Raw genomic sequence first — 10983 nt, 5'->3', positions numbered from 1 at the left:
TTGCACTTGCTCCCCGTGTCTGCGTCGGTTTCCTCTCACAGTCCAAAGATGTGCAGGTTAGGTGGATTGACCATGCTAAATTTCCCCTTAGGATCCAAAAAGGGTAGGTGGGGTTACTGGGTTACGGGGATAGGGTGGAGGCGTGGGCTTAAGTAGGGTGCTCTTTCCAAGGGCCGGTGCAGTCTCGATGGACCGAATGGCATCCTTCTGCACTGTAAATTCTATGATTCTATGACATATCTGCTGGACTAGACCGGCAGCAAGTGATGAAGGAACCAACACGAGGGGGAAACCTACTTGACCTCACCTTCACTAATCAACCGAATGTAGGATACATCTATACATGGTAGTATTGGTTGGAGTGGCAATCTCACAGTCCTTGTGGGGACAAAGTCTCGTCTTCACATTTGAGAATACCATCCGCTGTGCCTTGTGCTAACTGGGATAGATTCAGAACTGGCCATCTGTAAAGCCATTCACCAGCAGCAGAATAATAGTGTTCAAACACAATCTATAACCTCATAGCCCACTATATTCCTCACTCAATCATTATCATCAACCCCGGTTCAAGAGAAAGTGCAGGAGAGCTTGCCAAGAGCAGCACCCACTATACCTAAAAATGAGGTGTGAACACATGAACATATGAATAATGAGCAAAAGTAGGTGCGATCTCACTAGTGTCCTGTCCAAATTAAGCGCAACCCCCCTACTCTTGTAATCAAATCCCCCTCACAATAAACAGTAACATTCTATTAGCTTTCCTAATTACTTGCTGTGCCTGCACACTAACCTTTAGTGATTCATGCACTGAGACACCCAGATCTCTCAGAATCTCAGGGATCTGCAATCTCTCACCATTTAGATAGCAAGCTTCTTTTTTATTCTTCCTGTCAAAATGGAGAATTTTCACATTCAACCTGGTGAAGTTACAACTCAGGATAACTTGAATGCCAGCAATGAAGGTAGCATGCAAGACAAAGCCAAGGAAAGCAACAACCAACAGCTCAGCTCAAAGATCTACAGTCCTGCCACAACCAGTTGTGAATGGTGGTGGTGTTATGATCCTGGACCAGGCCCCAAGTTTTTGGGATGATTTGGTTCAGGGCCAATAGCTTTTGTTTAAAGTAGACAAAGTTTATGATTCGAGACACTTGCTAAGAAAATAAAGCCACAGGATTCCATGGGTTTTTGAACAAGCACAACAATCTTTACAAGGTCAGCAAGATAAAATAATTTACAATATCTTACATTCTACTATTCAGGGTTAATATGAGGTACATATGAATTAAGCGGAAAAATGTGTTCTGGCACCATACTACATGTTAAAAAGCAAATATGACCAAGAGAGATTCCATGGATTGCTCAACAACACACCCAGTTATTAGAAAATATCAATTCATCTAATTGAAACTTTCTCACATGAGGGATTCTCACACGAGGGATTCTAGGCTTCATCTTCAAAGATCTAGCTTTGGAATTCACTCAAAAGGTTGCTCTGACTCGCACTTCTTTAACAACTGCTCACCTCGCAAAGCTTCAATCTCATCCCCTGAGACTCCATGTCCCTGCATTCCCGAGTCTGCACTCCAGCACCAACTCACAGGCACAATTTCAGTTCTTCGGCCACGCTGAGCAGAATACTACTACTCCAAAAAGGTACTTTTTCCCTATTGGCCTGCAACACAGAGTCACCAATCTTAATAATAATAACAATAATAATAATCTTTATTATTGTCACAAGTAGGCTTACATTAACACTGCAATGAAGTTACTGTGAAAAGCCCCTGGTCGCCACATTCCGGCGCCTGTTCGGGTACACTGAGGGGGAATTCGGAACGTCAAATTTACCTAACAGCAGGTCTTTCAGGATTTGTGGGAGGAAACCAGAGCACCGGAGGAAACCCACGCAGACACGGGGAGAACGTGCAGACTCCACACAGTCAGTGACCCAAGAGGGAATTGAACCTGGGTCCCTGGAGCTGTGGAACTAACCACTGTGCTACCGAATCTTCTGCTGCCTTCTCTGATCTCCAGGGTTTCTCCTGAGTCCTCATTACTTCAAGCCTGCCTAACCCAGCATTTTTACGACATGGAGCCTCTTTCCTCGCTCCTCTTCCCATTGGTGTCTCTTCTCTGGTTCTCTGCCTGTAACTCTCTTTCCCTGTCTCCTATCTGGGACTCTTTTCTGACATGGCGCCCTGCTCCCGAGTCACATGGTCTGGTTTTTGTGCCATTTTGCAAGCAGGCGCAATGCTGTCAAGATGCGCGAATCCTTTAGTAGCTGAAGAAGAACAAAGCATAAATGGCCAGATATGCTGATGCACACTGCACATGTGCCAAAACCCATGATCTGCCGGGGATGGTCATCCTCTGCCTCCTCCCAGAAAATCCCCAGCCCTGAGGGAAGAGTAAGTCAGTTTCATAACAGTGGACAACTAAACAGTTAACAGCGGAGGTGGAGGGGGGGAGTGGGGGACAGATGAAAGCACTGGATACTGCAAAGGCTATGAGCCCTGACAATATTGCAGCAATAGTGCTGAAGATTGTGCTCCACAACAAGCAGCCCCTTAACAAGCTGTTCTAGTACTACTGCAACAATGGCATCTGCTAGGTAATTGCCCACGTATGTCCTATCCACATAAAGTTGGACAATTCCAATCCAGCTAGTTACCACCCCATCAGTCTCCCCCTCGATCCTTAGCAAAATTATGTATTGTGTTATCAACAGTGCTATCACCACTTCCACAGTAATAACCTGATGCTCAGTTTGGGATCCGCCAAGGCCACTCAGCCCCCGATTTCATTACAGCCATGGCTCAAACAAGGACAGAAGAGCTGAACTCCAGAGGCGAGGCGAGGGTGACTGCCCTTGAAATCAAGGCAGCATTTAACAATGTGACGCTGAGGAGCCGAGCAAAACTGGAGTCAAAGAGAATCGGGGTAAAGCTCTCTGCTGGTTGGAGTCATACCTGGCAAAATGAAGATGATTGTAGTTTTTGGAGGTCAGTCAGCTCAGTTCCAGGACATCACTACAGGAGTTTCTTATGATTGTGTCCTAGAAGAACCATTTTCAACTGCCTTTTTCATTCATTCGTTCACGGGATGCAGTCTTTGCTGCAAAGGCCAGTAATCATTGCCCATCCATTATTGCCCTTGAGAAAATGGTGGTGAGCTGCCTTCTTGAACCGCTGCAGCCCCTGCGGTGTAGATACATCCACTGTGCTATTAGGGAGAGAGTTCCAGGATTTTGACCCAGTGACATTGAAGGAATGATGATATATTTCCAAGTCAGGATGGTGAGTGACTTTGAGGGGAATTTCAAGTGGTGGTGTTCCCAGGTATCTGCTGCCCTTGACCTTCTGGACGTTAATGGTTATGGATTTGGAAGGTGCAGTTTTTTTTGTTTTTTTTTTAATTTAGAGTACCCAATTCATTTTTTCTAATTAAGGGGCAATTTAGCGTGGCCAATCCACCTAGCCTGCACATCTTTTGGGTTGTGGGGGCGAAACCCATGCAAACACGGGGAAAATGTGCAAACTCCACACAGACAGGGACCCAGAGCCGGGATCGAATCTGGGACCTCGGTGCCGTGACGCAGCAGGGCTAACCCACTGCGCCACCGTGCTGCCCTGGAAGGTGCAATTTAAGGAGCCTAGGTGCGCTCCTGCAGCACATCATGTTATTGTGCGCCAATGGTGGAGGGAGTGAATGTTTCTGGCAAGGGTGTCAATAAAGCGGGCTGCTTTGTCCTGGATGGTGTCGAGCCTCTTGAGTGTTGTTGGAGCTGCACTCATAGAACATAGAACATACAGTGCAGAAGGAGGCCATTCGGCCCATCGAGTCTGCACCAACCCACTTAAGCCCTCACTTCCACCCTATCCCCGTAACCCAATAACCCCTCCTAACCCTTTTGGCCACCAAGGGCAGTTTAGCATGGCCAATCCACCTAACCTGCATGTCTTTGGACTGTGGAAGGAAACCGGAGCACCCGGAGGAAACCCATGCAGACACGGGGAGAACGTGCAGACTCCACACAGACAGTGACCCAGCAGGGAATCGAACCTGGGACCCTGGCGCTGTGAAGCCACAGTGCTATCCACTTGTGCTACCGTGCTGCCCAGGCAAGCTACCGCTGCCTCATCCAGGAAAGTGGAGAGTGTTCCGTCACACTCCTGGCTCCATCAATACGGTCGGAAGTAGATGTGTTCATTGATGACTGCACAATGTTTAGTGCCATTCTCAACTCCTCAGATACTGAAGTAATCTGTGTCCATATGCAGCAAGACCTGGACAACCTCACCAACAAGAAAGCATCTAACCATCTCTCTTTTATTTTCAATTACATTATCATTTCTGAATCCCCCACTATTGGCATTCTGGGGTTGGCATTGAATGGCAGAGCAGACTTGATGGGCCAAATGGTCTACTTCTGCTCCCAAGTCTTATGGACCTATGATCTGCCATTGACCAGAAACTGAACTTGACTAGCCGTGTAAATACTTGGCTCAGAGCAGGTCAGAAGCTGAGAACTCTGATGAGTAACTCACCTCCTGACTCTCCAAAGCCTGTCCACCATCTACAAGGCACAAGTCAGGAGTGTAATGGAATACTCTCCACTTGCCCTGATGAGTGCAGCTCCAACAACATTCAAGAAGCTCAACACCACCCAAGACATAGCAGTTCACTTGATCAGCACCTCATCCACCAGCTTAAACAGTCACTCTCTCTCACTGGTAGGGTGGCAGGTGAGGTACAACGCAACTTCGCCAGAATAATGGCAGAACTTAAAGCAAGGCTTCCCAAACTGTGGGTTGCAACACCTGGGTCGCGAGTTCCAAGACGGCATTTGGCTACTGTGGGGCTCAGACTGAGTGCTAACAGCTCTTGTAGGTCCCTTCTTTTGCTGGTTGGTGTGGCTGAATGGAGTTCACTCCGAGGCCTGATTGCTGCTGCAAAAATAGCCAGTAAAAAGGAAGATGTTGTTTTTGTAGAAAGTCTGCCTGTCCATCAACTTCACTCAGGTTTCCCCTCCAAAAGCCGTGGCCTCACTCCGCTCAACAGCTGAAGCTCGACAGCTCTCGCCAACCACCCTTCTCTGCCCCCTATCCCACCTCCTCCGCCACCCCCTCCCCCGGTCCCCTCCAACCCTCACATTTTCATTCTGTTGGGGTGGGTCACACAAAGTCTGAGACATTAAAATAGAATCGCAGAGGGAAAATGTTGGGGAATCAAGGCCTTAAAGGGTTGAACACATTCAACGCCGGCAATGTGAGCAAATCAAAAAAGAAACTGCTGTTTTGTTTAAAAGTTACCGCAACTGTTTGTTGAGTTATTCAGCAGTCTCTCCAAACATTGACTTCAAGCGAAACATTTAATAGGGGATGAAGAATTATAATCTTGTCATTTCACTCATGTGAATGTTTGTACCGCTGAACAAGTTAGCAAGTGTCAGGAAATTAAACGCAGTTCAGAGTGTTTCTTGGAAAAGATCAGCCCATGCTTTGCATCCACATGATTTTAGAATTAGCTGCCCCAAAAGAAAATCAATGACTCCAATCATCTTGTATCCTTCTACTGTACATGCATTTTAAATTGCACTGAAGCAACATGCTCACTAATCATCTGATAATCAGTCTAAATGTTTATCAATGGTTGAAATGTGACATTCATTGAATATAAATTGGACAAAGTAAAGGAAAGCTTATCAACAGCAATGAATTATTAATCGCCTGCTAGCCTGCACTCCTGAGAATCACTCTAAGAAATTACATGGAATGGTTAGAAAATGTTTTCAATGCATCAAAGGTACTATTTAGAAGAACAGAATTTAACAAAAAGGCTTCCGTCAGGGGAGTTAATGCATTACCTAAGATTGAATGAATAGTAATACTAAACTCAGTAGTCGATGGTGAATATAAATTCATTCATTTATGTAATACAACTTTGATGTAACTAATCCACCCAGCTCCATGCTGTACAATGTGCTAGCTAACAAACACTCTTGATGGCATATCACCCAGGGGGAAAATATTCATAATTCTTTGTTTTTCTATTCAAATATTTGGTGAAAGTGAATTCTTTATTTCCAAATAGTTATAAAGTAAAAACAACAAATTACTAAAAAGACTCAACATTTGTTCTTGGGATGTGAGTGTCACCAGCTGGGCCTTCATGTATTGCCCAAATTGCCTTTGAGAAGGTGGTGGTGAACCGCCTTTTTGAACCACTGCTGTTGGTACACCCACAGTGCTGTTAGGGAGTTCCAGGATTTCCAAGTCAGGATGGTGTGTGACCTAGAGAGGAAGATGCAGGTGGTAGTGTTATCATTGGTCTGTTACCCTTGTTCCTCTAGAGATTGTGGTTTTGGAAGGTGCTACCAAAAGAGCCTTGGTGAATTAATGCAGTGCATCCTGTTGATTGCACACATTACTGCCACTACTGTGTGCTGGTGATAGCATCTGTGAAGTGTTAAAGCTTCAGGTTGATGGCTTTGCACCATTTCCTATTTAGTGGGTCTTTGCTCTGTAGAGAAATTAGGATTGTATTCGCTGGGCTTTAGAAGAATGAGGGGGTTCTCATGGAAACCTACAAAATTCTAATAGGACGAGACAGGGTAGATGCAGGAAGGATGTTCCCGATGGTGGGTGTGTCCAGAACCAAGGGTCACAGTTTGAGGATATGGGGTAGACCATTTAGGCCAGAGTAAGAAGTCTCACAACACCAGGGCCAGGATTCTCCCCTACCCGGCGGGGCGGGGTTTCCCGGCGGGATGGAGTGGCGGGATCCACTCCGGCGTCGGGGCGCCCCAAAGGTGCGGATTTCTCCACACCTTTAGGGGCCAAGCCCTCGCCGTGAGGGGTTAGGCCCGCGCCGGAGTGGTTTCGTGGAAGGCCTTTGGCGCCACGCCAGCCGGGGCCGAAAGGACTTCGGCGGCCGGCGGCGGACGTCTGTGCATGTGCAGGAGCGTCAGCGGCTGCTGACGTCATCCCCGCGCATGCGCAGCGGGGGGGGTCTCTTCCGCATCAGCCATGGTGAAGTCTATGGCCGAGGCGGAGGGAAAAGAGTGCCCCCACGGCACAGGCCCACCGTAGGCCAGGCCACTTTGGGGGCACCCCCCGGGGCCAGATCGCCCCGCGCCCCCCCAGGACCCTGGAGCCCCGCCCACGCCACCAGTCCCGCCGGTAAGGTAGGTGGTTTGATTCACACCGGCGGGACTGGCATTCCAGCAGCGGGACTTCGGCCCATCGCAGGCTGGAGAATCCAGCGGGGGGTCGGAGAATCCCGCCCCAGATTAAAGTCCAACAGGTTTTTTTGAAATCACAATCTTTCGGAGCACTGCTCCTTCATCACCTGAAATGGGAGTGGGCAGTGACTAGTGCCCAAAGGGACGTCCCAATGCAAGGCGCCTCCTCCATCTGCACCCATTCTGCCTCCGACTCTTCCAACCACCTCTGTGTGTTCGCTGCCCAGTGGGAGAATAGGTGGTTCGGCAGAGCCGTGGCGGCACAGTATCACAGTGGTCAGCACTGTTACCTCACAGCTCCAAGGTCCCGGATTCAATTCCGGCTTGGGTCACTGTCTGCGGAGTCTGCACGTTCTCCCCGTGTCTGCGTGGGTTTCTTCCGGGTGCTCTGGTTTCCTCCCACAAGTCCTAAAAGACTTGCTGTTAGGTAATTTGCACATTCTGAATTCTCCCTCCGTGTACCCGAACAGGTGCCGGAATGTGGCGACTAGGGGATTTTCACAGTAACTTCATTGCAGTGTTAATGTAAGCTTACTTGTGACAACAAAGATTATTAAAAAGCCAAGTCCCCCATATGTCAATGGTTTTCTGTATCCTAGGGTTCTTTCCTGCCCAGACAAAGGCCATGATCAGTTTATCCACCGGGTGAAGAATGTTTTGGGGATGAAGATCGGGACTGATCTGAATAGGAAGAGGCACCTTGGCAGCACATTTATTTTTATCATCTGTACTCTTCCCAACAGGGAGAGTGGGAGCGAGTTCCATCTCCGTAGGTCCCTCTTTACCTCCTCCACCAGGCTGGACAGGTTCCACTTGTGAAGCCACGTCCAGTCGTGAGCTATCTGTATTCCAGGTAACTGAACTTGCTTGGGCCACTTTAAACGTCAGCGACCCCAGCCCTGGGGGTTCACCGGAAATATTTCACTCTTACCCAGGTTTAATTTGTATCCCGAGAAGGCTCCAAACTCCCTCAGGAGTTCCGTTGCCTTGCCCATGCTGGCTAAGGGGTTTGAGACGTAAAACAGCAGGTAATCTGTCTAGATTTGGATTTGTTTATTGTCACGTGTACTGGAGTACAGCAGAAAATATTGTTCTGCATGCAGCTCAGATTGATCATTCCGTACATGAAAAGAAAATACATAACAGGGCAAACATAAAATATATAATGAAAATATATAAACACAGGCATCGGACGAAGCATACAGGAGTGTAGTACTATTCGATAGAGAAGACGTGTGAAGAGATTAGATCACTCCATAAGAGTCCATAAGAGTGAAACTCTGTGCTCCCTGTCTCCTCTCTGAATACCTCTTCACCTCATCGCTGATCTGAGAGCAATGACCAGTGGCTCAATTGCCAGAGCGAACAGCAGCGGGGTCAACGGGCAGCTCTGCCTCGTGTCTCTGTGCAGCTGGAAATATTCAGAGCTGGTGGTGTTAGTCCACACTCTCGCCATGGGATCGCTGTACAGTAGTTTCACCCATGAGGTGAACACTGGCCCAAACCCAAACCGTTCAAGCACCTCCACGAGGTACTTCCATTCTACTCGATCAAATGCTTTCTCAGGGAGATGATCACCTCTAGTGTCCTGTCCCCAGGTGGGTCATAATCACGTACAGATGGAGTCTGATGTTCGCCATTAGCTGTCTGCCCTTGGCAGTCCGATCTTCCACGATTACTATTGGCAAATGGCTCTCCATTTGCCTCGCTGGAATTTTTGCCAGGACTTTAATGTCAGTGTTCAGGAGTGAGGCGGGTCTGTATGACCCTCACTCCGTCGGCAGCCTGCTTCTCAGCTGGTAGGGCAGCACAGTAGCATTGTGGATAGCACAATTGCTTCACAGCTCCAGGGTCCCAGGTTCGATTCCGGCTTGGGTCACTGTCTGTGCGGAGTCTGCACATCCTCCCCGTGTGTGCGTGGGTTTCCTCCGGGTGCTCCGGTTTCCTCCCACAGTCCAAAGATGTGCATGTTAGGTGGATTGGCCATGATAAATTGCCCTTAGTGTCCAAAATTGCCCTTAGTGTTGGGTGGGGTTACTGGGTTATGGGGATAGGGTGGGGGTGTTGACCTTGGGTAGGGTGCTCTTTCCAAGAGCCGGTGCAGACTCGATGGGCCAAATGGCCTCCTGCTGCACTGTAAATTCTATGGTGTGCCAGTAGACGGCTGACCTTGTCTCCATGTTCATAAAAGCCGCCCCCCCCCCATGTCTGGTGAAGCTGCTTCACTGCTTTCCTAGTGGAGAGCAGGTCAAATTGCATTTGTAGTTTTTCCCTTTCTGCCAGCACCTCCATGATCGGGGCCATGGAATACCCTTGACCCACTTCCAATATGGAGTCAATTAGCCGCTTCCCTTTGTGTCTCCAAAAGCCCTATACACTATTAGTTCCTCCCACCCCGATCACCGCCTTCAGTGCCTCCCAGAATTTGGAGGGTGAGACCTCACCATTATGGTTGCATCGATGGCTTGTGACATTTCTTTGCAGAATGTCTTGTCGGCGAGGAGTGCTGGGTCCAGCCTCCATGGGTGGTGCTGGGCGTGGCCCATCTCTAACCTCACGTCCATGTAGTGTGGAGCGTGGTCCGAGATTACTGTTGTGGAATATTCTGCCCCTACCAGCCCTGGAAACACCGTCTTGCCCACTACAAAGAAGTCTTTGCGGCAGTAGGCTTTTGGAAGTTGGAAAAGATGGAATACTCCTTCCTCAGGCGGTTGAACCTCCACAGGTCAATCTCTTCCCCCCCTCCCCCCCACCTGTTCCATGAAGGTGGTTAACTCTCTTGTCATTGCTGATTTGGCTCCCGTTCCAGTGCTGGATTTGGTTGGTGTTGAGCCTGCACACAGTTAAAGTCTTCCCCCATGCTGGGGGAAGTCTAGGTCTGGAATTTCTGCCATAGTCTTTTTAATGAACTCAGCGTCAACCCAGTTTGGGGTGTACATATTCACAAGTACCACCGGGCCCCTCCCAGGGGGACCATTACATATCGTTCCCCTGGGTCTGTCACCCTGTTCATCATTTAAAAAAAAAATATTATATTCTCCTTTTTCACATTTTTCCCCAAATTTACACCCACCAACACTAAACAATAAGCAGTAACAAATACAATGTCAATCCCCATATCAACAACAACAATACCATCCTCCCACCAAATCCCCAAACAGCAGCCCACATGTTAACATAAACAAATAACAAAAAGGAATCAGGAATCAGCAATCATAGAATCATAGAATTTACAGTGCAGAAGGAGGCCATTCGACCCATTGAGTCTGCACCGACCCTTGGAAAGAGCGCCCCACTTAAGCCCACGCCTCCACCCTATCCCCGTAACCCAGTAACCCCACCTAATCTTTTTGGACACTAAGGGCAATTTATTATGGCCAATCCACCTAACCTGCACATCTTTGGACTGTGGGAGGAAACCGGAGCAGCCGGAGGAAACCCACGCACACACGGGGAGAACAATGTGCAATGCGCAGAGACAGTGACCCAAGCCGGGAATCGAACCTGGGACCCTGGAGCTGTGAAGCAACTGTGCTAACCACTGTGTTACCGTGCTGCAATGTGGACTCCAGCTCCACCGGGAAGCTCTGTATCTCCTTTTTGGCAAAGTCTCGAACTTGCATGTATCTAAATATTTCCCCCTGCTCCAGCCCATACTTCGCTCCCAGCTCCTTCAATCCTGCAAACTGACCCCCAAGAAACAAATCTTTTGGTGTCCTAATTCCTTTCTCCTCCCATCT

This window comes from Scyliorhinus torazame, chromosome 3, assembly GCF_047496885.1.
Source record: "Scyliorhinus torazame isolate Kashiwa2021f chromosome 3, sScyTor2.1, whole genome shotgun sequence".
Taxonomy (NCBI): Eukaryota; Metazoa; Chordata; class Chondrichthyes; order Carcharhiniformes; family Scyliorhinidae; genus Scyliorhinus; species Scyliorhinus torazame.
This window is presented reverse-complemented; position numbering follows the sequence as displayed.